The sequence below is a fragment of the Balaenoptera ricei genome, chromosome 8 (assembly GCF_028023285.1).
Source record: "Balaenoptera ricei isolate mBalRic1 chromosome 8, mBalRic1.hap2, whole genome shotgun sequence".
In the NCBI taxonomy this organism is placed as follows: Eukaryota; Metazoa; Chordata; class Mammalia; order Artiodactyla; family Balaenopteridae; genus Balaenoptera; species Balaenoptera ricei.
In genome coordinates, this window is record NC_082646.1 from 93,720,220 (window position 1) to 93,746,917 (window position 26,698).

Consider the following 26,698-nt stretch of genomic DNA (forward strand, 5'->3'; position numbering starts at 1 on the left):
GTTCTCCATAGTGGCTGTATCAATTTACATTCCCACCAACAGTGCAGGAGGGTTCCCTTTTCTCCACACCCTCTCCAGCATTTTTTGCTTATAGATTTCTTTAAAGATGGCCATTCTGATTGGTGTGAGGTGACACTTCCTTGTAGTTTTGATTTGCATTTCTCTAATGATTAGTGATGTAGAGGATTCTTTCATGTGTTTGTTGGCAATCTGTATATCTTCTTTGGAGAAATGTCTATTTAGGTCTTCTGCCCATTTTTGGATTGGGTTGTTTTTGATACTGAGCTGCATGAGCTGCTTGTAAATTTTGGAGATTAATCCTTTGTCAGTTGCTTCATTTGCAAATATTTTCTCCCATTCTGAGGGTTGTCTTTCGGTCTTGTTTATGGTTTCCTTTGCTGTGCAAAAGCTTTTAAGTTTCATTAGGTCCCAGTTGTTTATTCTTGGTTTTACTTCCATTTCTCTAGGAGGTGGGTCAAAAAGGATCTTGCTGTGATTTATGTAATGGAGTGTTCTGCCTATGTTTTCCTCTAAGAGTTTGATAGTGCCTGGCCTTACATTTAGGTCTTTAATCCATTTTGAATTTATTTTTGTGTATGGTTTTAGGGAGTGTGCTAATTTCATTCTTTTACATGTACCTGTACAGTTTTCCCTGTATCATTTATTGAAGAGGCTGTCTTTTCTCCACTGTATATTCTTGACTCCTTTATCATGGATAAGGTGACCATCGGTGCGTGGGTTTACCTCTGGTCTTTATATCCTGTTTCATTGATCTATATTTCTGTTTTTGTGCCAGTACCATACTGTCTTGATTACTGTAGCTTTGTAGTATAGTCTGAAGTCAGGGACCCTGATTCCTCCAGCTCCGTTTTTCTTTCTCAAGATTGCTTTGGCTATTTGGGGTCTTTTGTGTTTCCATACAAATTGTGAAATTTTTTGTTCTAGTTTTGTGAAAAATGCCAGTGGTAGTTTGATAGGAATTGCATTGAATCTGTAGATTGCTTTGGGTAGTACAGTCATTTTCACAATGTTGATTCTTCCAATCCAGGAACATGGTATATCTCTCCATCTATTTGTATCATCTTTAATTTCTTTCATCAGTGTCTTATAATTTTCTGCATAGAGGTCTTTTGTCTCCTTAGGTAGGTTTATTCCTAGATATTTTATTCTTTTTGTTGCAATGGTAAATGGGAGTGTTTTCTTAACTTCACTTTCAGATTTTTCACCATTAGTGTATAGGAATGCTAGAGATTTCTGTGCATTAATTTCGTATCCTGTTACTTTACCAAATTAATTAGCTCTAGTAGTTTTCTGGTAGCATCTTTAGGATTCTCTATGTATAGTATCATGTCATCTGCAAACAGTGACAGCTTTACTTCTTCTTTTCCGATTTGGATTCCTTTTATTTCTTTTTCTTCTCTGATTGCTGTGGCTAAAACTTCCAAAACTATGTTGAATAATAGTGGTGAGAGTGGGTGACCTTGTCTTGTTCCTGATCTTAGTGGAAATGGTTTCAGTTTTTCACCATTGAGGACGATGTTGGCTGTGGGTTTGTCATATATGGCCTTTATTATGTTGAGGAAAGTTCCCTCTATGCCTACTTTCTGCAGGGCTTTTATCATAAATGGGTGTTGAATTTTGTTGAAAGCTTTCTCTGCATCTATTGAGATGATCATATGGTTTTTCTCCTTCAATTTGTTAATATGGTGTATCACATTGATTGATTTGCATACATTGAAGAATCCTTGCAATCCTGGGATAAACCCCACTTGATTGTGGTGTATGATCCTTTTAATGTGCTGTTGGATTCTGTTTGCTAGTATTTTGTTGAGGATTTTTGCATCTATGTTCATCAGTGATATAGGCCTGTAGTTTTCTTTCTTTGTGACATCTTTGTCTGGTTTTGGTATCAGGGTGATGGTGGCCTCGTAAAATGAGTTTGGGAGTGTTCCTCCCTCTGTTATATTTTGGAAGAGTTTGAGAAGGATAGGTGTTAGCTCTTCTCTAAATGTTTGATAGAATTCGCTTGTGAAGCCATCTGGTCCTGGGCTTTTGTTTGTTGGAAGATTTTTAATCACAGTTTCAATTTCAGTGCTTGTGATTGGTCTGTTCATATTTTCTATTTCTTCCTGGTTTAGTCTTAGAAGGTTGTTCATTCCTAAGAATTTGTCCATTTATTCCAGGTTGTCCATTTTATTGGCATATTGTTGCCAATGTGGTTCAGTGGGTTGTGTAGGCTTCCTGGCGGAGGGGACTAGTGCCTGTGTTCTGGTGGATGAGGCTGAATCTTGTCTTTGTGGTGGGCAGGTCCACGTCTGGTGGTGTGTGGCCTTATTATGATTTTAGGCAGCCTCTCTGCTAATGGATGGGGTTGTGTTCCTGTCTTGTTAGTTGTTTGGCATAGGGAGTCCAGCACTGTAGCTGGTTGGTCGTTGAGTTAAGCTGGGTCTTGGCGTTGAGATGGAGATCTCTGGGAGATTTTCGCCATTTGATATTACGTGGAGCTGTGAGTTCTCTTGTGGACCAGTGTCCTGGACTTGGCTCTCCCACCTCAGAGACACAGCCCTGATGCCTGGCTGGAGCACCAAGAGCCTGTCATCCACACGGCTCAGAATAAAAGGGAGAAAAAATAGAAAGAAAGAAAGAAAGAGGATAAAATAAAATAAAGTAAGATAAAATAAAATAAAGTACAATAAAATAAAATAAAGTTATTAAAATAAAAAATAAAAAATAATTATTAAAAAAAAAGTTTTTTTAAAAGTAAAAAAAAAAAGACAGATAGAACCCTAGGACAAATGGTAAAAGGAAAGCTATACAGACAAAATCTCACACAGAAGCATACACATACACACTCACAAAAAGAGAAAAAGGGAAAAATATATATATATCTTTGCTCCCTAAGTCCACCTCCTCAATTTGGGATGGTTCGTTGTCTATTCAGGTATTCCACAGATGCAGGTACATCAAGTTGATTGTGGAGCTTTAATCCACTGTTCCTGAGGCTGCTGGGAGAAATTTCCCTTTCTCTTCTTTGTTTGTACAGCTTCCGGGGTTCAGCTTTGGATTTGGACCTGCCTCTGCGTGTAGGTCGCCTGAGGGCGTCTGTTCTTCGCTCAGACAGGACGGGGTTAAAGGAGCAGCTGATTCGGGGGCTCTGGCTCACTCAGGCCAGGGGGAGGGAGCGGTACAGAGGAGGCGGGGCGAGCCTGTGGCGTCAGAGGCCGGTGTGACGTTGCACGAGCCTGAGGCGCGCCGTGCGTTCTCCCGGGGAAGTTGTCCCTGGATCAAAGGACCTTGGCAGTGGCGGGCTGCACAGGCTCCCGGGAGGGGCGGTGTGGAGAGTGACCTGTGCTCGCACACAGCCTTCTTGGTGGCGGCAGCAGCAGCCTTAGCGCCTCATGCCCGTCTCTGGGGTCCGCGCTGATACCCGCGGCTCGCGCCCGTCTCTGGAGCTTGTTTAGGTGGCACTCTTAATCCCCTCTCCTCTCGCACCAGGAAACAAAGAGGGAAGAAAAAGTCTCTTGCCTCTTCGGCAGCTCCAGACCTTTTCCCGGACTCCCTCCCGGCTAGCTGTGGTGCACTAACCCCTTCAGGCTGTGTTCACGCCGGCAACCCCAGTCCTCTCCCTGGGATCTGACCTCCGAAGCCCTAGCCTCAGCTCCCAGCCCTGCCTGCCCCGGCGGGTGAGCAGACAAGCCTCTCGGGCTGGTGAGTGCTGGTCGGCACCGATCCTCTGTGCAGGAATCTCTCCGCTTTGCCCTCCGCACCCTGTGGCTGCGCTCTCCTCCGTGGCTCCGAAGCTTCCCCCCTCCGCCACCCTCAGTCTCTGCCCGTGAAGGGGCTCCTAGTGTGTGGACACCTTTCCTCCTTCACAGCTCCCTCCCACTAGTGCAGGTCCCATCCCTATTCCTTTGTCCTTGTTTTTTCTTTTTTCTTTTGCCCTACCCAGGTATGTGGGGAGTTTCTTGCCTTTTGGGAGGTCTGACGTCTTCTGCCAGCGTTCAATAGGTGTTCTGTAGGAGTTGTTCCACATGTAGATGTATTTCTGATGTATTTGTGGAGAAGAAGGTGATCTGATCTCTGCGTCTTACTCTTCTGCCATCTTGAAGCTCCTCCCTCCGTTTAGTTTTATTTGGCTTTTTACCCTTTCATTTATTCCAAAATAGTATGATTATAAATAATCCTATTGCTACAATGACATTCTTTGCATACATCACTTCACACTTGCCTGATTGCTTCCATATAGTAAATCTGTAGAACCAGAGTTGTTTAAACAGATGATTCTGCAGAAAATTTTTATCTTTTGTACATATTATACTATTTAAGACAATGCCTATGTGTCTACAACCTTTTTAACAGAGTATTTTCAATTATTTTAATTGTAATCATTAATCTGAGAGATGAAAATATTTTAATACTAATTAATATGACCATAATTTTATGTCTAGAGATTAGTTGAATTTTTTATTCATATGTCTGTCAACTTTGGTTATCATATATTTGTCTCTCACATTTTTACTCATTTATTTGTTAAACTGTACTTTCTTTTTCTGTCTGCTTTTGTGTTTTGTGCTATTCCGCCTTAGAAAAATCTTTCCAAACCCATTAGTATGATTATAAAATTATTCTTCTTAATTTTTTCCATAATTACTTGTATAACTAAGCTCTCTAACTCATAATTCAAGCAAATAATGTACACTTTCTTAGAAAAATATGTATTTCATCCAGATTTTCAAATTTATTAATATATGTGGATTTTGGGTATATATATATATATATATGTTTTTTAATTTCTTCTGGAATATTAAACTATTCTGTTTGTTTCCAGAGTAGTTTAATATTCTAGAAGAAATTCAGAAATTCTCTGAGGAATAAACCATTGATATTTGACCCACTGATACCTTGGATTGCTTTTCACTACAGCCTATACTGCCATATAGAAGTTGGTACTGGAGATGAAATGCTGCCAAAACAAAAACACCAAAAATAGATGATAGGAACTTAAGGGGCAGAAAGGAGACACTGAAGAAATAGTTATTGGAAGCTGAAAGGCTGATAATGCAGGTTATCTAATGGGTAGTAGTAAAACATGACTTGCAATAACTTGAAAGGAAGTAATTACAAACTTTAGCCAGAAGGTAAAATGGTGGGAAAAAGAACTTTGATACCTTGTGTTGATTGATGCTACTTGCAATTGGTAAGGTATTAAATGAATGAGATGAACTCAGAAAAGAATGGGTCAATTTGCAAGAAGAAATAGAAGAGAGAAGATTCAAACATAGAGGGACTTCAGAGAGTCGAAGAAGTAATTTCTGAATCCCAAATGACAAAAGCTGATAAAAATACAACTTTGACTGGAAGAATCCAATCTAGGATATGGGCTTTACACCCAACCTCTGAATGGATTAAAATTCTTCACCTGTACAAAATAGCTCAAGAAAAAGGAAACAAAGTATGGCTCTTCCATCAAAGCCAAAAGAGCTAAATTGAGAAAGAAAGGGAAAAAAAGAAAATACAAGTAGAAAATTCTATATTGAACACATACACACACAGAGTCTAAAATATTTGTCTATAAAAGAACTGTTGGCATGGCTATAGGCACATGGAGATAGCTGGACTCTGCTGAGAGATTTATGTTGCTAAAAGTACTGCCAACCTGGATTAAAAGATAGTGCAATTGTCTGAGAAGAATTACAACCACAGTTTGGTCAACAAACATTCATGCCACCGGTGAGCTAAGGAATTGCTTAACCCTCAAAGAGGTCATCGTCTCTGACACCCAGCCTAGATGTAGCTTACAGAAACAGGAAAAAAGAAGAAATTCTCTGAGTTAAGAGGAGCCAAAGTCCACAAAGAATGGGTTGGTGAACTTCTTCCAAGGAAGAAATGGACCCAAATAAAGGATAATTCTCTACAGTAGGATAAGCCACTCTGGAAATATCTGCCCAGGATTTAAGACTTAATACAGATCAATGACTGCTATATCACCCTTTATTCTTCTTTATAAATGCTAGGTGTTCTCTCTTCCACAGTTTATTTTAGTTGTATGGGTTTCAATTAACTTTCCTTTTTTAGTCCGCCAATTTGTACATCAAGATGATTCACATGCAGAGTACTACACATCACCCCCTATTATTGTGATTACTGTGTACCATCTAGGGATATTGAACTAATTGATTCTAACATTGGGTGGAATTTTGTTCTGTCTACTTTGGCAAGTAGGAGAGTATATTTTGTGGGTAGGAGATGGAACCAAATCTTTGATATTAGAATGGTGAATTCTGGTAGCCATGAGTGGTGTTCAACAAATATTTTCATATTTTCCATTTTCCTCCTTCTAAGTACCTTCAGAAGTTAAGTGGGGTCCTGTTTTGTTTACTGCAACATGAACAGTAATAATACATAGCACTGTGGGTTAAAGTCAGTAAAATCAATATGCATGTCCACATAGCTCTTTTTATTGCTTTGGTGATTGAGAAAACATGTGTTCAGATAAAGCTTCTACAGCCTGGTTCCCTTTGTGACAATGATATGCAGATGCTTCGTACCCCCTTCCATTGACCCAAATTGGATATGTATCATGAGCAAGAAAATGAGCTTTTTTTTTTGCTTAATCCACTGAGATTTGGGTGTTTGTTTGTTTTTTATTGCTACAACATAAATTTCTATTCTAAGTAAGACTGCATACAATACAAAGCATTAAAAAAAAATTATTTTAGTGTCCTCTTAACCTGGGTTTACTTCTAACTGTGGGGGTATTCTAAAATTGCACCCAAGTATTCACATTCCTGTATATGAATGTCCTAGAACAGTGTCTGTCAAAAATAATATTGATTGCATACGGATTGATCTAAACTGAGAATGAGCTCATAATGAACCCTTCAGCAAAATCTACCCCTATCTCTAAGACCCTCACTTTGTACACCTTTCTTTCATCTAACTCTGTTTTAGAAAATTTTGCAGACTTGTTCAACAAGACAGAAAAAAATTTTCTTAATTATTTTACTAAGCATGAGGCAATATATATTAATATTGGTCTTTTTTTTTATATATCACACCATAAATTTTTGTTACGACCCAAATAATATGCTTTGGTAGCCTGCAGTTTAAGTCTACAGAAAAGAATCAAATTTATATATACTTGTTTACATTGATATTTCTGTCATTCCATTCACAATGATCCTTGCTGCCTCTCTGCTTTTTATTTTATTCTAATTTCCTTTTTACTTTTACTACTTTATTTTTAAAGTAACTTTTAAATTTACCAATACTTTTAGTTAAATTGCTCCCAAGTTTCTTGTTTCAATTAATTCATTAGTATATTTATGTTATTCAAGATGTTGACCTAAAGTTATCAACAGATTTAAACATACAGAATATTTCTCACTGAGGGTAGAAAATACAATAACAACAAACTGGGCCGGTGTGACTGACATAATGTGTTATCACCAGTCTGGAGCAAGAAAAACTTGAAAAAGATGGTGTATTTTGCCGTTTTTAAATTTTAAATTATTTTCATATATTTATGAAGTGAACCAGGATGGTTCAGCCAACAAAACATATTGCCATATGTTTTAAGTGTCAAAACATATTACCGTATGTCTTAAATTCGAATCAATTGAGCTTATTATGGTCAGGGTGTTGTTAGTTACAAGTAACCAAAACTCGATTCAAACTAGCTTTAGCTGAAAAGATTTATATATTTATTTATATCATTGAAAAGATTCAAGGGTACAAAAATATGTTGACAGGGGTCAGTCTCTATCTCTTGCTGTGCTTTACTCTGTATAGGCATCATTTTCAGGTAAGCTCTTTAGATATCATGGCAAAAATAGCTACCAGCAAATCTAGGCTTACATTCTAATAGCTCAGCAGACACTACAGTAAGACAAAGTTCCGGCAACTGCCTGGACTGGCCCTCATGGACCCAGCTTGGCTTATGTTCATATTCTAGAACCAGCCACTAAAACCAAGGGGGTCTCCAGAACTTAGTGACCACCTTCAGGTAGGTGTTCTCTAGCTGAACTTTGTTCATGAGGCCCCTCCTGGAGTGGTTTGGCCTTAATCTCAGTATATTGCCAAAGGAAAACTGGGATCCTCTACACAAAAAAAAAACGAGGTGAGAGATTTTGGGAAGGTAAAGATAGCCCCTTACTGCAGAAACTTAGAGAATAAGTTAACCACTGCAAATTCACAGAGTTCTTTAATGGTAGAGCAAAGATAAACATGGTCTCTGACCCAAACACTTTCCTCTTTAGGACACAATGGTAAAACTACTTTGTATTTCTTGTATGAATTCCTTATGATTATTGCTGTTGCTATAGATTTTAAGTGTTTTTAATCATTCTGTTTTGGTATAAACTGATATATAGATAAAAATATAAGTATATATACATATTTTTTTTAGCACAAACTTTTTTTTTGAAAAATGCTCACATGTCGTGTAGTAAATTTAGGTTGTTTTTATGGTGATAATTGAATGTAAATATCATTTAAAACAATATCTGTCTAAATGATTGGTGGGTATTGATGGCACAAAAATAAAGCATGGCGATTAGTGTGTTATAGGTTGGTAATTAAACTGAGGGGCTTTGATTAGGTTAGGATAAAAGGTAATACTAACTATTGTCACTGGAAAGAGAAGTCTCAGGCTACTGTATAAGCAGCCTGGCTCCAGCATCAAGAGAGATACAGGAAATCAGGAGCAGTGGACCAAAGAGAAGACCTTGCTTCTTTCATATTAATTAAGAAAAGAAGTTATATAATATGTAAAATGACACCTTCCACATGATCCATTGTTAAATTCCTCACTGCAATTCCAGACCAAACACATGGCTTAAAACATGAAAACATTTAAATCATCCTTATGTCTTAGGAAAGCTTAGGCTTCAAGTTTAAACTCAAGGTCAGTTGAAAGGACATAGTCTACTAAAGTCAAGGGTAATGCTGGAGCTAGAAGAATTAGTGCTTTTAAGGATTAATGAATAAGATTATTTATAAGAAATCCAACTAAACCTAAAAGTTGGCATTTTCTTGAAAACCTTATTCTCTGGGATTAAAAGAGAGAATTTCTAACCAATTTTTAATATTACACCTATTGTTCAAAGAAAATTTCTTTTTTTCTGTTTCAAAGTTATCAAGAGTGAGTACAAATGTATCTCTCTTATCCATGGCTGTGAAAAATCGGATGTGTGGAATTGACACATTATTTTTTGCCTGGAGCAGTATATTCTAATAATCAGTGAGGTACCTAGAAGATAATAAATGACATAGTGAAAGCTCACCATACAGCAGACAGTAAATATCAGAGAAACCATGATCCTACTGTTGGCATTCACTTGGTACTGATAAAGATTTATTGCCAATCAGGAGGATTACTAAGTGCATTTGTACACAAGATGCTAGGTGCTGCAGCAGGAAATACAAAATAAATAAATAAAAGCCTGCATGCCCTGTTCTTTCATGCCCTGTCTAATCTGGTAGACAAGATAAGCTAAACTACACATGGTAAGGACTCTCAAAGCAACATTCCGACTAGCAAAGAAAGAAAAGAGTGTGGCCTTACTGAAGTCAGATATTGGTAATGAGGAACTCCTTGGTGGGAAAAGCTGAATTTTTTCATTTTTCTTTTTCTTTGTTTTGTTTTTAGTGGAAACATAGGTCATGTATTAATTGAGTAGAAGAAGGAAAGGAGGTTTAGTTTTTGCAGTTGTTATCACCATGAAACAGTGCTCCCTCCCCTCTTTTTTTTTCACTACTTCAGCTCCCCTAAACTCAATCTTGTAGCTAATCTAACTTCACTGTCCCTGTACAGTGCAAAGAAAATTTTAAAAATTTACCGGGGACACCACTGCCTCTATCCCTTTTTATGGTAAACTTCCCACAGTCAACATGCTCAGTATGCATGAAGGGAGGATAGCATTTTGACTTGTGCCTAGAGTTAATCAAGCTGCACATTTTCAGTCTCCCTAAATGGTGGAAATATTTTTTCCAAACTAAAGTATAGTGGTTTGGGAATCAAGACCCGTAGTCCTTTCTGTGTGATGTTGAGAAACATAGTTTCTTTGTCATGTTTGGTTTTCTCAATTTTAAATTTAAAAAAATGGTCAAAGATTAACTTTAAGGTTTTTTTTTTCCCCCCATTTGTTGTCATTCATCCATTTATTCAGTGAATGCTTATTGATTACCAGCTAAGGGCTATAAACAGTGTTCCAGGTTCTGGGGATACAAAACTAGCAAGGGTCTGAATGGCCATGTTCATGCTATTCATAGTCTTGTGTCAATAAAATGAACAAATAAATATAATTTTTAGTGCTGTAATGAGAAGAAATGGCATAGTGAGTGCTTAAACTGGGGGGATACTTTCTCTAGGATATTCAGAGAAGATCTATCTGAGGAAGTATCTTTTGGGTTGAAACCCAAATAAAAATAAAGGATTCAGCTGTGCATTAGAATATTATTTGAGCAGTCTCATGTTTCATCTGCAAGCATTCAAATTTTGTTTCCCAAACCCCTGACCCTTTCATCCAGATGATGTCACTCAACTATCTGAGAACAGATAGTTTTTCTCCTTACAGTTTTTCCATTATTATTCTTCACACACAGGGTTATGATTGCAACTCATTGTCTGTTGGACAGACCTCATACTGCAGAGGGAACAATAAAATTATGACTTGGTGACAGATCTATTCTATTGCCAAGGTATGTTGTAGCTCTCCATTAATTTCATTGTTTCTCTTCTTTCTGTCTGTCATTTTACAGACAGATGCATTCAATGACAAGCAGACACAATGAAAAGACGCCAATTTAAAAACAAAAACAAAACAGCTTCTCAAAGATCTTTCAGATCCTGGCAGTTCAAATTTCAAAAATGTTTAAAGACGTGCCACTCATTATGACATTAAGGATGGGGGAATATTAATAATGATTTCTCTTGTTTTTGAAATCTTCTAAAATCTGTCCCTCCGGTCATTTTTCTTACAGCATACAACCTAATAACCAGACAGACTGTGTCCATAACCATACATCTCTGAATGAATAAATGAGAAAACTGTGTATGAAGAAAAACAAACGTAGTTTCTGTTTGTGATATCTGCACGGAACGTTTGAAGGACACGGGATCAAATAATTCCATTGTGTTGGTAATTAAATAGCTCTAACAAGACAAATTTTTGGTTCCTACACAGTATGCATTATACCTTATAATGAGCAACCTGATATGCTTTTGGAAGTCCTAACCCAGAAGGAAAACAGAAAAGCTCAAACTAAATTAAAATTTAAAAAAGGAATAATTAGGAGAAGAAAAACAGAATGAGAGAAGTTACACACAGGAAAAAGGTGAAGGAAAAGACACACTTGAAAATCTATTCTCTGAAGCATCTAAAAGAGCAATAAAATAATTAAAACCAAGAATGAAAGGAAATATGGGCTATTTGAAGTCCACACAATCAAAATGGGAACTAAGGGTCAGTGAATGTATATGCACAATGCTGACTGAAACTCATATTAATAAATACTTATTATGTGCCAAATAAGATGCTAAGAACATCCAAATGCCTATTTTTTTAATCCTTACAAATCTTTCAAATATGAATTATGACTGTGTCTCAGAGAATTTAGGTGACTTTCTCAAGTACTCATAGGTGGTAAAAGGTAAAAGAAAATTATGAGAGCATGTTCTTTTTCTCTGGAGCTCCGGCTTTTTCCTGTTATACACTGTTGTCTTTCAGTGAAAAATCCCTCATGTCTAAGACATGTCCAGAACAACCTAACCTCATTTAATCCTGTCACCATTTTAGAGTCAGTCAATTACAAAGTTTCTTGTGCCAGACCTAGTGGCCTCCAAGAAAGCAATTAAGAATTTGACTATAAAGTCAGTAACCCTCCTAGAGCTCATATCTAGCAGATTTACCTAGAGGTCCTATCACACTCCAAGATCCTTTGGATAACTTCAGAGGGGTGGTAAGGTGATGGTGGGGGAATAATTTAAGCTAATGTAATATATTATCTGAACAAATTATTCACTGAGAAACCAATCAGGGTTTAAAGTTATATAGAATCTGATTGACAAAATTATTTTAAAGACTTATGCTAAATATATGTGGTAGAAAAATATATTACATTAAATGATGACATGAGTTTAGGTTCTCTTAAACCCTTAAATCCTTCCTAGGATAAGAATAAGTTATTTGGAGAGAAGTGCACTTAAATTTTTTTTAAAAGTCTTTGCAGTAGGGAAAACAAATGGTGTTGAGTTTTCACTTAAATATGCAACAGTCTGGAGATCTGATTAAATATAAAAGAAACACTCTAATAAACAGTTACTCAAAACCCACACCTAACATTATATTCAATGGTGAAAATCTGAAAGTTTCTCCTCTAAGATCAAGAACAAGACGAGGATGCCCACTGTTGCCACTTCTATTTAACATAGTGTTGGAAGTCCCAGACACAGCAATCAGACGAGAAAAAATAAATAAAAGGTATCTGAATTGGAAGGCAAGAAATAAAACTGTAACTATCTGCAGATGACAGGATACTATATGTAGAAAACCCTAAAGACTCTACCAAAAAATCTATTAGAACTAATAAATAACTTCAGTGAGGTTGCAGGATACAAGATAAATTTACATAAATCTATATGCATTTCTATACAGTAAAGAGAAATCAAGAAAAGAATCCCATTTACAATCATGTAAAAAAGAATAAAATATCTAAAAATAAATTTAACCAAATAGGTGAAAGACATGTACTCTAGAAACTGTAAGACATCGATGAAGGAAACTGAAGACAACACAAAAAAATGGAAAGATATCCTGTGTTTGTGGATTGGAAGAATTACTATTGTTAAAATGACCAAACTACCCAAAGTAATCTACAGTTTTAACGTGACCCCTATCAAAATGCCCATGACATTTTCCATAGGATTAGAAAAAAAATCCTAAAATTTGAATGGAACCACAGATGACCCCAAATAGCCAAAGCAGAGAAAAAAGAATAAAGCTGGAGGCATCACACTCCATGACTTCAGCCTATACTACAAAACTACAATAATCAAAACAGTATGGTACTGGCAAAAAACATATACACAGAACAATGGAACAGAATAGACAGCTCAGAAATGAATCCACACTTATTTGGTCAATAAACCTATGACAAAGGAGGAAAATATATACAGTGGGAAAAAGACAATCTCTTCAAAAAGTGATGTTGGGGAAACAGGACAGCCACATGTAATAAAATAAAACTAGAATGTTTTCTCACACCATAGACAAAAAATAATCTCAAAATAGATTAAAGTCCTAAATTGTAAGACTTGAAACCATAAAACTCTTAGAAGAAAACATAGGCAGTACAATCTTTGACATTGGTCTTAGCAGTAATTTTTTGGCTATGTCTCCTCAGACAAGGGAAACAAAAACAAAAGTAACCAAATGGAACCTAATCAAACTTAAAAGCTTTTGCACCATGAAGGAAACCATCAACAAAACAAAAAAGCAACCTACCAAATGAGAGAAGATATTTTCAAACAAGATGTCCCATCAGGGGTTAATATGCAAAATACATAAAGAACTCATTGAACTTAATATCAAAAACAAACAAACAAGCAAAAAGCAAGCAACCCAATTGAAAGATGGGCAGAGAGCCTGAATAGGCATTTTTCCAAACAAGACATACTGATGGCCAACAGGCAACAGGGAAATGCAAATCAAAACCACAATGAAATACCAATTCACAACTGTCAGAATGGCCATCATTAAAAAGACAAGAAATACAAGCATTGGCCAGGATGTGGAGAAAAAAGGAGCCCTCCTGCACTGTTGATGGAGATGTAAATTGGTACAGCCACTATGGAAAACAGTATGGAGTTTCCTCAAAAATTAAAAATAGAACTACCATATGATCTAGCAATTCCACTCCTGGGTATTTATCCAAAGAAGACAAAAACACTGATTCAAAAAGACATATAAACTCCAGTGGTAATAGCAGCATTGTTTAATAGTTGAGATATGGAAGCAACCTAAATGTCCACCAACAGCTGAATGGATAGAGAATACATGGAATATATATATATATATATATATATATATATATATATATATATATATAAAATTGGATATTGGAATATATAAATATATTCCATATTATTATGGAATATATATATTATGGAATATTAGCCACAGAAAGAATAAAATTTTGCCATTTGTGACAACATAGAATGGACCTGGAGGGTATAATGCTTAGTGAAATAAGTTAGACAGAGAAAGACAAGTACTGTATGTTTTCATTTATATGTGGAATCTAAAAAGAAAACAAATAAATGAATATAACAAAACAGAAAGACTTACAGATGTAGAGAACAAACTAGTGGTTACCAGAGGGGAGAGGGCTGAGGGGAAGGACAAGACAGTTGAATGGGATTAAGAGGTACATACTACTAGATATAAAATATATAAATTACAAGGATGTAATGTATAGCACAGGGATTATAGTCAATATTTTATAATAACTTTGTATGAATTATAACCTATAAAAATATCAAATTGCTACATTGTATGCCTGAAACTAAAATAATGTTGTAAGTCATCTATACTTCAATAAAATATTTTAAATAGTTATTTAGATCTAGCCTGTGTTTGTATGAATGTGTGTGTGTATGGCAGTAGCAAGTAGTACTTGTAATTAGGCTTATGAATAAGCACAGAATCCTTATTAAATTATTGTTTACTTAAAAAGAATCATCTTTTTCTTTAAATTTCTTTAAATTCAACTCTCATTTTTTTAAGCACACATAAACCTGCTTTCATTTACACTTTTATTTATAATATATTCCATTTAAATATTTTCACATGAAAGAAGTCTTTTGAGAAAGAAAATGTGGCAGTATCTAAAGACCTTTCATAGATCAGAATGTGTCCTTGCTCATGATATGTGATAAATGATAATATCTAATAACTGCACATTAAAGCATAACACTTTAAGGCATGATAGGACTGAAAATAAACTATTCACAACGTCATAGTATTTCCTGGTAATTATTTGGTAAATAATTAGGCCAAATACTTGGCAGGAGCAATAAAAGAAGATTAATCATTCATTTGGGTTACATAATCCTGCCATATAGTTTTACAGGCTTATTATGTAATCGAATGAAACAGTGAATTGATCCATCCTTCAATTTCCCAGGGAACCTCTTCTTTATTTATTTCTTTATTCAGCTTTCTAATAAAGGAATGATTTTTTTTTTTTTTAAATAGAGCTCCTGGGGTAAATACATTACGTTCTAGGTATTAGAGAATTTTAAAAATCTACATATTCTCATCCTACCGGAACAAATGGAGTTTCTTACTCATTTATGAACTCACTTGCAAGGTGAGTTGGGGTAGTGGAGGAGAGTAACTGGAAAAATACTGAGGTTTGTGGGAACCCTGGCCAGGGACTGATGGACCCACACTTAGATCTACACTGAATTTTTGCACTAGTCAAAGTGAAGTTTCTGCCTCACAGGGCCATAAACACACTGTTAATTTTACCACAAACTGTAAATGGTGGCCAAATGGTGTGTTAAAAAAAGGAAATGTTATGGAAAACAGAAAGAGGTCTTTGGGATACATTTCACTTTAGGTTTATAACAAAAGTCTGAATTATATATATATATATATTTATTCTTCTAGAGCTGAGTGGTTAAACCTGGCTATAAATCTGATTGTCTAATTACCTTTGCAAACATCTCCAGTTGCATGAAGAATAACAATTCCTGCTGGATAAAAGATGAGAAAGTAAATTTTAATTCATCATCTCTATATTGCCTGAGAAGGGGGGGTGGAGTTATAAACTTTTGTGGGCTGATACATTATAATTATTTGTGAAATTTCTGCATATGTTTTTCTCTTCTACCTGGGAAATACGTGTTCTTCAAACTCAGAAATGTGGCAGATACTTCTCCCAATACTCTTCTCACTTTGTCTCAGATTGTGAGGAGGAGATTGTCTCAGATCGTAGGACATAACAATGTCCTACAGACCTTGGATGTAGAAGACAATTTATCAATACTTGCTCAGAAATGCACTTAGACATAAAACCTTGTATAATATAGAAAACAAACTTGTGGTTACCAAAGGGGAGAGGGAGTGAGGGAGGGACAAATTAGGGGTATGAAGTTAACAGATACAAACTACTACACAAAATAGATAAGCAACAAGGATTTAGCACAGGGAATTACACCCAATATCTTGTAATAACCTATAATCGAATATAATCAGCAAAAATACTGAATCACTATGTTGTACAGCTGAAAGTAACACAATATTGTAAATCAACTATACTTCAGTTAAAAAAAACTTGTAGAATCATTAAACATTTTTAGTCTTAGAGAGAATGTATGTCAAGCTAGTATCAGAAATCTTAGTACTGAATACATGCTAGTTTGCTTTCCTTAGTACTGAATACATGCTGGTTTGCAAAATACATGTAATTTGCTTTCAATTACACATTAAACCCCTTAAATACAGACATTTCTTTAGTTTTGTGTGACCAGTATTTAGTGCATTATTTCAAGACCTAATATTACTAGAATATAAGCTCTAGGAAGGAAGAATTTTTTTTTTCCGTTTTGTTAAGTTTTTATTCCCAATACCTAGAATAGAGACATGTTAGGTATATAATAAATATTTTGTGACTCAACGAATAATAAAAACTATTACTATATATTGAACACTTACTATGTGCCTAAATAGTCTAAATATTTTACATAATAGTGTTTATTATGGTGTAAGAACAGTTATCCAATGCAGTAAGAAACTAATGTTTGGAGAAGATAAATAGCTTGTCCAAAGTCACATGGTTTGGAAATTCCAAAGCCAGATTTTAGCCCTAGTTCTGTTTGACTATGAACCCAGTGATTTTAAACAATATGATATTGCCTCAAGTATTCTACGTGCTTAATATTTATTCCCCCATTACACACCCACACTCAGCATTGTGAATAAGATGCAAATAATTGTTTATAAAATTGCATTTATATTATACACTGGTATATTTTTATTAAAAGATTTGAGATTTTGTAGATTATCCCAGAACAGTGCTTTTCAATAAAGTAGGTGTTTTAAAAACATATTTGCTCAATAAATGAATATAAAGAAAAAAATTAAATGCTTAAAATGTTGGTGTCATTTTCACGGCAGCCTTGTTCTTCTCTAGCATTGGCTGTCAGTTCCCTTCTTTCAATGGTTAGTTTTGCCAATCTGGGTACATATAGCTGCAAGGAACATAGTGGCCAAATAAAATGACTTAATTAATGAAAACATAGGCTTCGTGTAAGCACTCAAACATATATTCAAATATTTGCAATCTTCTTTATCTCTGTCATTATCAATGTATTAGCAAGTGTTGTTGTTTATAAGTTTGTTATTGCTTGGTTAGAATATGACTGAGGAAGCTCCATCCATCATTAAACTTACTGAACCATGTTGAGTATAGGATGAAGAAGACTGATTTTTTCTGATTTTTTAATATCTATGTTTAAAATCCAACCCAGAAGTTTGTATTTCCCACTGGATGCCAAAGATTCACCTTTACATCAATAGACTAAAAGTGGACTGCATAAGTACTCTAAGCCATATACTAGCTAAGGCGGTTGAAATCACTATTCAAGTTGAGACCAACTACTGTTTACCTTCCGTGGCTGGTGGAAGAGATCATTTTCCCTGAGCTTTTTTTCCTGCCAGAACAAAAGTAGGATAGAAAGGATGAATGGCTTTTGGTAGTCAGTCATCACTGCCCATTTCATTCAAAGTTAACTTGCCCGTTACATTCCCATCATTTTTTTTAACAAAAGAGTTGTCGTTGTTGTGTTAAGCTCATTCAGGGAGTACCCACTTTCAATTCCTTTCAAGAAATCACACCTTATAAGAGAGTACAGGCTAAAACTATGTTTGTCGCACTACATTTTACTCATTATCTGCCTTTAACATAATTTGTAGAAACTATTAAAAAAAAGAAAAGTTAAGTTGTAGATAGGCAGCTAGACTGAATGAAATCACAAAATATAACTTGTTAAGGAAAATAGACACCCACTACTTTGAATGCACTAGATGCTTTTTCTATAACACTATTCTTAATCCACAAGGGACTTGACAAGGAAAGTATTATTATCTAAAATGCCTACTTGGGAAGCTTTAGAAAGGTTAGCTAAGTAAAGATCACTTAACTGGTTAGTGTTCATCAGTTACTCCATTTCCTTTCCAACTGAATCTAAAGCCCATCCTTCCTCTATTCTTCCACTCAACCTGCATAGGGAACAAAAATCACTCGCATTGTTAGCTGCCATGGACAACTACACCGAAGTCTCGTTCATTAGCAAACTTTCTAATTGTACCTGCTTCTGAAATAGTTATGACAGAAACTGGCTTATCCATGGTGCAGTTGAAGACTCCAAAGTATTCCCAACTTGTGCCAAGGACAGGAGTAGGGTAGTATGGAAGGGTGTGGAAAATTAATCATTTTCATCAGCACAACAGTGAGGCGACCTAAGTGTTGGCTACACAAAACAATTGTATTTCCACAGCCAGAGTCCTTGGCAGCATTATTTCAAACACAGTTTCTTGTCACAGCAGTTTCTCCAGAGTGTTCAAATGCATTTACTTTTGCCTTAGGCTTATATGCAATCTTTCTGCTAGCTTGTTCTTCACTCACCTTTGTTTTCTCTGAGGGAGACCAGGAAAGATTATTCAAGAGGCTGGACTCAAGCTAAGCTGGGCAAAATCTATTGGGTATATGGTGAAGAAATGATTCATCAGGCCATTTTCTTTAATCAAAAAGATCATATCACACCTGCATCCTCATTTTGTAATACTATTAAACAGTGTTTGGGATTTTCTCTGATTTAGGCCACACATTTGCTGATTCACTATTACAAATCTCTTCAACTGAAAATATATAGAAGGAAATGAGGGACAATAAATGCACATATAAACAAGGTGAGATTAATCATTCCCACACAAGAAAGAGTTTTAGAATTCTTCTTATCTGACTTGCCCTTTTCTGAATTCCCCTTGGCTCAGAGGAGGAAAAAAATGGGTCAATGTACAAAACTCATCTTTGAAACCGACCCAAAAAGTGCCACTCTTTCTTTCTTTTTTTTTTTTTCTTTTTACAGAGGTCACTTTGGAAAGGTATACTGATGACTAAATGTGATGTTTAAAGTGTTATCACGTTCTCCCTGCCATAAAGTTTGTTGTATTAATGACAACGTGCAGCTTCAAAATAAAGTACAAATTCTTGAAAAAGACACACACAAAGACACAAAAATCTCTTGGTGATCTGGATTCAGCTTCATATACTTTCAAGGTAGTCACCATGTGTTTTCACCAGTCCAAACTAATCCCCTGGGAAAGGAGCAGCATTTGTACAGTCCCAAGCTTCTGTATGTACCCTTCCCCACCAGCCCCTTTCTATAGCTAACTCTATTCCACATGAAGACTCTGCTCAAAGATAATCCCAGCCAGAAAATCCTCCTCAATGCCCTTCAGTGAGGAGTGGACATACCACATTTGTATTTCTGTAATACTCAAATATGGCGTTATCTTCTGTTACTGTGGGTTTTTTTGTTTTTTGTTTTTTTTTTTTACTATTTGTGTGTTTATCTTCCTCAGATTCCTAATTATCTTGAAAATAAAATTATTTATTGCTTTTTGTGTGTACTCATAGTTTGAGTCTATAAAATTGCATGGCCCAAATTTTGCCTGAATAAATAAAAGGTCAAACAGATTCTTGCACTTCCTAACACGAGAGAAGCAACTGGGGGAGGAAATACTTATTCCCACCAATATACATTTTTCTGTTCTTCCTGTAATGAAGACACTCTATAATTTGGTGGGACCATCAGACTAAGGTCAAGCAACAGAACTTCCAGGTTGACCTATAAAACCTCTAGCATGATTCTTCTCTTCTCTCTATGCTTACCAGCCAGCTGGAGGCAAATGATCCAGAGTCAGAAGATGGCAGACCAACATGATTGAAGGATCCTGGCTCTCTGAATGAGTCAGTGGAAGGAGTGTGGGTCCCTAAGTGACCTAATAGAAGAAGCCTGGGTTTCTTTTTTATTTCTTTATTGGAGTATAATTGCTTTACAATGGTGTGTTAGTTTCTGCTGTATAACAAAATGAATCAGCTATACATATACATATATCCCCATTTCTCCTCCCTCTTGCGTCTCCCTCCCACCCTCCTTATCCCACCCCTCTAGGTGGTCACAAAGCACCGAGCTCATCTCCCTGTGCCATGCAGCTGCTTCCCACTAGCTATCTATTTTACATTTGGTAGTGTATATATGTCCCTGCCACTCTCTCACTTCGTCCCAGCTTACCCTTCCCCCTCTGAAGCCTGGGTTCTTAATGACCCAGTAGAATAGATCCCCACTGAGTTGAGCCATGATATGATAAAAACAAATGCTCATTGCATAAAGTATTAAAACTTGAGCGTTGTTTCAGAAATTAGACTAACGTAATAAATTAAAAGATTTTGGGGACACTGCAACAAGAAAGACAAGTGAATTTTTTATTAAACAGAAAATAATATTTTTTTCATTTCAACTTTATCTATGACATTTTCCTTGATCATTTATTCTCACTTTAAATTTTTATCTCAGGCTTATTTGTTACATCAATGACCTGTATGTGAAAAGTCTGGTATATTGAACGAAACCAGGAAATCTGTTCAGCACAGATCCAATATTCTGTTTTAACAATCTTTGACCTCACATATACTTTCAAGTGGGCCAGGGAGGCAGAAAAGGGGGCTTGTAGATCATTATTTAATGACAGTGCCAGATTTTTTTCTACCCTGGGGTAGAGGAATCATTAGATCAAAAGAAGACGACCAAATATTATCTTCTTCTTCATACCTGTAAACTATCCACTTGCAGTACTGTACCAGAGTCACATTGTTTTTCAATAGGTTATTATTCACCTAGTTTTCTGTTTACATGTTCTTCGCGTGGCTTTCTTCCAGTATGCAGGACGTGGGGCTATAGACAAATCTACTTTCTAAACTCTCAGCAACCTAATTGTGTAAGTTTCCTTCAGATATCTCTTTTCCCTTCCTTAAAGGCATGCATGTTCACTTAGTTTAAAAAAAATCTGAATTCAAGGGATGGACTGGGAGTTTGGGGTTGGTAGATGCAAACTATTACATTTAGAATGGATAAATAATGAGATCCTACTGTATAGCACAGGGAACTATATTGAATATCTTGTGATAAACCATAAAGGAAAAGAATATTAAAAAAAAGAATGTATATGTGTGTATAACTGAGTCACTTTGCTGTACAGCAGAGATTGGCACAGCATTGTAAATCAACTATATTTCAATAAAATTTTTTTTAAAATCTGGGTTCAGTACCTTCATTTACAAAAAAAGACCTGGTTGATTATTAATAGCTTAAAACCCTGAGGATACAGTTTTATCCTCATCTTGGAATAGTAGGATATATCCCTCTATAATAGGAGCTCCCCCCTCAAACCCCTCATTAGCCACTCACCTCATCTTTCTCACAATGGGTGAAGATGTTACTGTTAGGACTGTGTCACTGAAACAAACAGCATGAAGGTAATGAACACTGAGAATGACTGTATTGCCCAGTAACATTTCAGCACCATATGTGAGTGGGAAGGGATTTGGGTGGGTCACCCAATCAACCCAGTGCCCTACAAATACTGTCAACAGAGGCTTGCTTACTCAATCTACACAGAGCACTGACCTATTTCAGACTAGAATACAGGCTCTTCTAGAAATAGATTTTGAGAAGCTACTTGGCTAAAGCAGTCTGTATCCAAAGTAGGCAGTAAAATCTGTTTTAAAAGTCCAGATTGCTAAAAGCAGAACTAGTTGCTAAGGGAAACGGCAAGGCGTATTTAAATAGATGATATATGATAGATAGATAGAAGAGAGAGACAGAGAAAGAAGGAAGGAAGGAAAGAAGGATGAAAGGAAGGAGGGAAGGAGGGAAGGAAGGAAGGAAGGAAGGAAGGAAGGAAGGAAGGAAGTAGGGAGGGAAGGAAGGAAGGAAAGAAGGAAGTAGGGAGGGAAGGAAGAGAAAGATGATGGGGGGAGGAGAATCTCTGTGTTTAAATGAAGTACATCGTTAGACAATTTTGAGTTGCTTAATCTAAACTCTTAGAGTTGACTTTGACCTTATTTTCTTCACAGATCAATTCTAATCTACCCAAAACCCTGAGAACCTTGCCTTTAGAATATTTCCAAATATAGCCACTTACCACCTCTACCGTTTTACCCTCGTCTAATCCACCACTGTAGTTTTCCTCCACTGTCACAATAATCCCTAAATGTTTGATTTACCTCCACCCTAGACCCGTGCACTCTATTTCAATTTAACAGCCAGAGTGCTCTTGTTAAAATGTAGGTTAAATCACATAATTCCTCTGTGTAAAACTCTCCAAGGACCCCCTCTATTTGTTTCCTATTGTTACTGTAACAAATTGTAATGACTCAAAGCAATACAAATTTATCTTAATTTCTGTATGTCAGAAGTCTGACATGAGTTCTACAGAGGCTAAAATCAACGTTTCAGCTGCATTCCTTCTGGAGGCTCCAGGGAGAATCATTTTCCTTGCCTTTGCCAGTTTGTAGAGGTCGCCTGCATTCCTTGGCTTATGTTCCCTTCTTTCATCTTCAAAACACATCATCTAACACCTGCTTCCTTAGTCAAATCTCCTTACTGACTGACTCTCTTGCCCCCTTATAATAGCCCTTGTAATTATACTAGGCCCACCTGGCTAACCCAGGAAAATTTCCCCATCTCCAGACCCCTAACTTAATCACATCTGCACATTTCCTTTTGTCATATAAGGCAACATATTCACAGCTTCCAGCAATTGGCTGTGGAAATCTTTGGGGGCCATTATTCTGTTTATGTTATTTCCCTATCTCAGTCAAATTAAAAAGTTGAAATCCTTACTGTAATTCAATGGATTTGAGCCTAAAATTGTCCTGGCCTATATATGACTTGAAATATGGCAGAGGTGACATTCTAAAATGAAAAAAGGATAAACTACTCAATGCATGGTGCTAAACAAAGTATGAAATTAGTGCCTACCTCATGTCGGACAAAAATATCAATTTCAGATGTTATAAAGATTCTCTTAATAATCTTGGGAGAGGGAAGTTTAAAAAAAAAAAGACAACAAGTAATAACTACAATATGAAAGAAGGATAAATACAACCATTTTAACTTAAAAAGTTGTGTTTCTTAAAAAAGCACATAAAAAAATGAAGACAAACCACAAGTTAGGAAAAGATATTTGCAACCCATATATCTGATAATTAGTATCTAGAATAAATAGAAATATCCCTATAAATCAACAGGAAAAATGGACAAAAGACATGAACACGCATTTCAGAGGAAAAAACTTCTACATGGAGACATTCCCCATAGATTCATAGATTCCAGGTGTATTTACCATAAACTCTTCCATACAGAGAGAGTAAGTACATCCTGTTAAAATAATTCCATAGGTAAGGACTCTCCTGGCAAATATTGTTGGTGTGTTTTCCAGGAGGTCTGTCATTATTATCTGTACTAATGACACATTCTTTCTTCCCATGAGTAGAAGGACCATGGATCACAAAACTGTTTTAAACTATTTCTTTCCCAGTCCACCCTCTGACTTTGGTCAATTTCTACTTTCCACATATGTGTCACATGTCTTTCCGTTGTTCAACAATATAGTACACAAAAGACAGAAGTCCCCTAACACCATAACAATGACCAGAATTTGAACCATTCAAATGGGATTAGGGATTTATTTTTTATAAAGTAGTATTAAGTAGAATCATATTGTTTCACAGGGTTTTTTTTATTATTCTCTTACTAGATCAGTCAAGTTTTTTCCCCTCTATTATCCACATATACATGAATTATTTATACTTGAATCTTTTTATATGTGCTGATGGAGACATCTTTCTGTGTCATTTTTCTAAGGCCAAACTCACTTCTTATTTTGCCCATCTGGTTTCCATAGGTATTATATTAATAATATAATATATTATATAATATATAATATATTAATAATATAATATATTATATAATATATAATATATTATATAATATATTATAGTATATTATATATTATATAATATATTACATAATATAATATAATAATATTATATTGAGAGATTGAGATCAGACTCTCACTATCTTTTCTAACCTGATGGTATAAATATACTAGCCCTTTGTTGCACTACATAATTGTGGTGGAGAGATTAAAGTAATGTTTGTTACACCATATATCAATTAAAATGACAGTAAAACTCTATTTCTTCCAAACAGGAAAGGCTTTCCCTATGGATCACACATTCTGAGTGACTGGATCATGATTAGATAATCTTTTGCATATGAAATTCTGTATTCAATAGTAAATGTTTTACAAACACCAGCTTCCAGATCTTACAGCACAAAGTTTTTGTCCCCCAGAACAATGACAAGGTGTTGCTTTCTTTCCCCCTGTGAAATTCCAAGCAGTTGCACCACAAGGAAAGCAATTTCCCTTTTAATCTGTAGCACCGGGACATTAGAGAATAATGGCAAAGCAACACTTCTCAGTGATCCTGCCACAACTAGGCTTCACATTATGCTCCCTCCCAGGCACCCTATAGCCTTGATCTTTAGCACCGTAGGTGGCTACCGATCTATAAAGACATTTGATCCCACAGTGGTTAGAATACCTAATAGTCTTCCCTCTATGAGATTACAAGCTTTCTCCCAGGTCATTGATGGGTATGATTTCATTAGTCATTATTTGATTAGTCCTTTCCCTTTTAGCCTGCAAATTGCAACTGAATGATAGCTGAAGTCATCTACATACCAGCTGAGCAATCACATTTTTTCCTCCAAAGTATCCAGAGAAAGTATTTATGCACAGTTTAGAAGTCAGTAGGACCCCAGTTTCCTTTGTCCAGAAAGAACAGGTCTGAAGGTTCCTCCCAACATCAACTTTTTTTCAATGCTTGATCTGAGAGGTATAATTAAGAGTATTATTGTCTTAGAGAACAGACTAGTGGTTGCCACAAGGGAGGGGGTGGGGGAGGGATGGATTGGGAGTTTGGGATTAGCAGATGCAAACTATTATATATAGGATAGATAAACAACAAGGTCCTACTGTAGAGCACAGGGAACTATATTCAATATCCTGTGATAAACCATAATGGAAAGGAATATGAAAAAGAATGTATACATATGTATAACTGAATCACTTTGCTGTACAGCAGAAATGAACACAACATTGTACATCAACTATACTTCAATAAAATAAAATTTTTAAAAACAAGTATGATTGTCTTACTCTGTGGTGCCTTCCTGGACCTAGTATGGCTGTATTCCTCACTGGGATCATGGCCCATTTATGAGTACTCTTTCTATTTACTATGATCTCTTCCACTTTCAATCTAATTTTGGTTTGGACCCAAACCACCCTCCAGGCAGACAATAACAGCAGGGATGCTAAAACTTCTCAGCTCCATCCCTAGGCTTATGTTCTAGAATTTTACAAAGCTGAGTGGGCTGCCTGTGACACAGCCTTCAGTAAATCCTCTAATAATTATTTTTGCTCAGAGTCCCATTTCAATTAAAGCTTCTTTTTGGAGATTATGAAGAGGAGCCAATAGGATTCTTCAGTTGGAAATATGATTTTTACCAAAGCTCAAATAGCCGTCTCCATCTCTGAGTTTCTTGCTTATGAGCAGGTTCTGTGAGAGATTTTTAAGTTATTTTTTACAGTGATGAGGAACGTATTTGGGTTGTTCCAGCTCCTGTAAATCCCAGGAATTTTGTAAACTGGCTAGCTCTAAAACTTTAGCCAGATGTATCAGCTACTCTCCATTAGCTATATTGATACAAATAATCCTTAAGTCCCTCAGAAAAGACAAACATCATGACTGCATCAATGTGGAGCATGAACTTGCACTTAATGAGTAGCAAGTTCAAGTCCCAACTCACTAGATACGGCAATTTCCTTGACAAATAAAATAGCATTGTGGCAAAACGGTGTATGTCTACTATGTTCTACTCCATAAGAATGTAAACTGACTGGCTGGACTCCAAAATTCAAATTGAAAAGAAGGCATCCGTTAGCCTACTGGTCCTCCTTGGTCTGCTGTACTCTGTGTATTCTCTAGCATATCAGATGTAGCTAAAACATTTGGAGGAACCACCCAGTTTAATTCTTGATCATCCCTTATTGACTCCATGAACCATCTGCCTTATGCCTTATGGCTAGACAGGACTATTAAATAAAGGGTTAGTGGGATTCAAAACTCCTGACTCAACAATTTTCCTAGCCAGAGTAATGACCTAATCACTTCCCGAGGGCTCCACCTACTAAATACCATCACATTGGGCATTAGGATTTCAACATTCAGACCTTAGCAGGAGCCACTTATTTCATAAAACTTTCTTTTCATCCTCAGTTATATTGTTTAAAGGACATTTTCCAAGGAACTATGTCTCATGAATTCAGATTCCATGTTGATTTCCCATAAGCAAAGCTAGACAGAGCAGGTACATCCTGTGAAAGCATCCCTGAGGATAGGATATTCCAGGTAGCACTTACCATTAAGTATGTTTGCCAGTAGTTCTGTCCTTAGTCTATTTACAAGCGTATTTGTTGGGTCAACTGCTATGTAA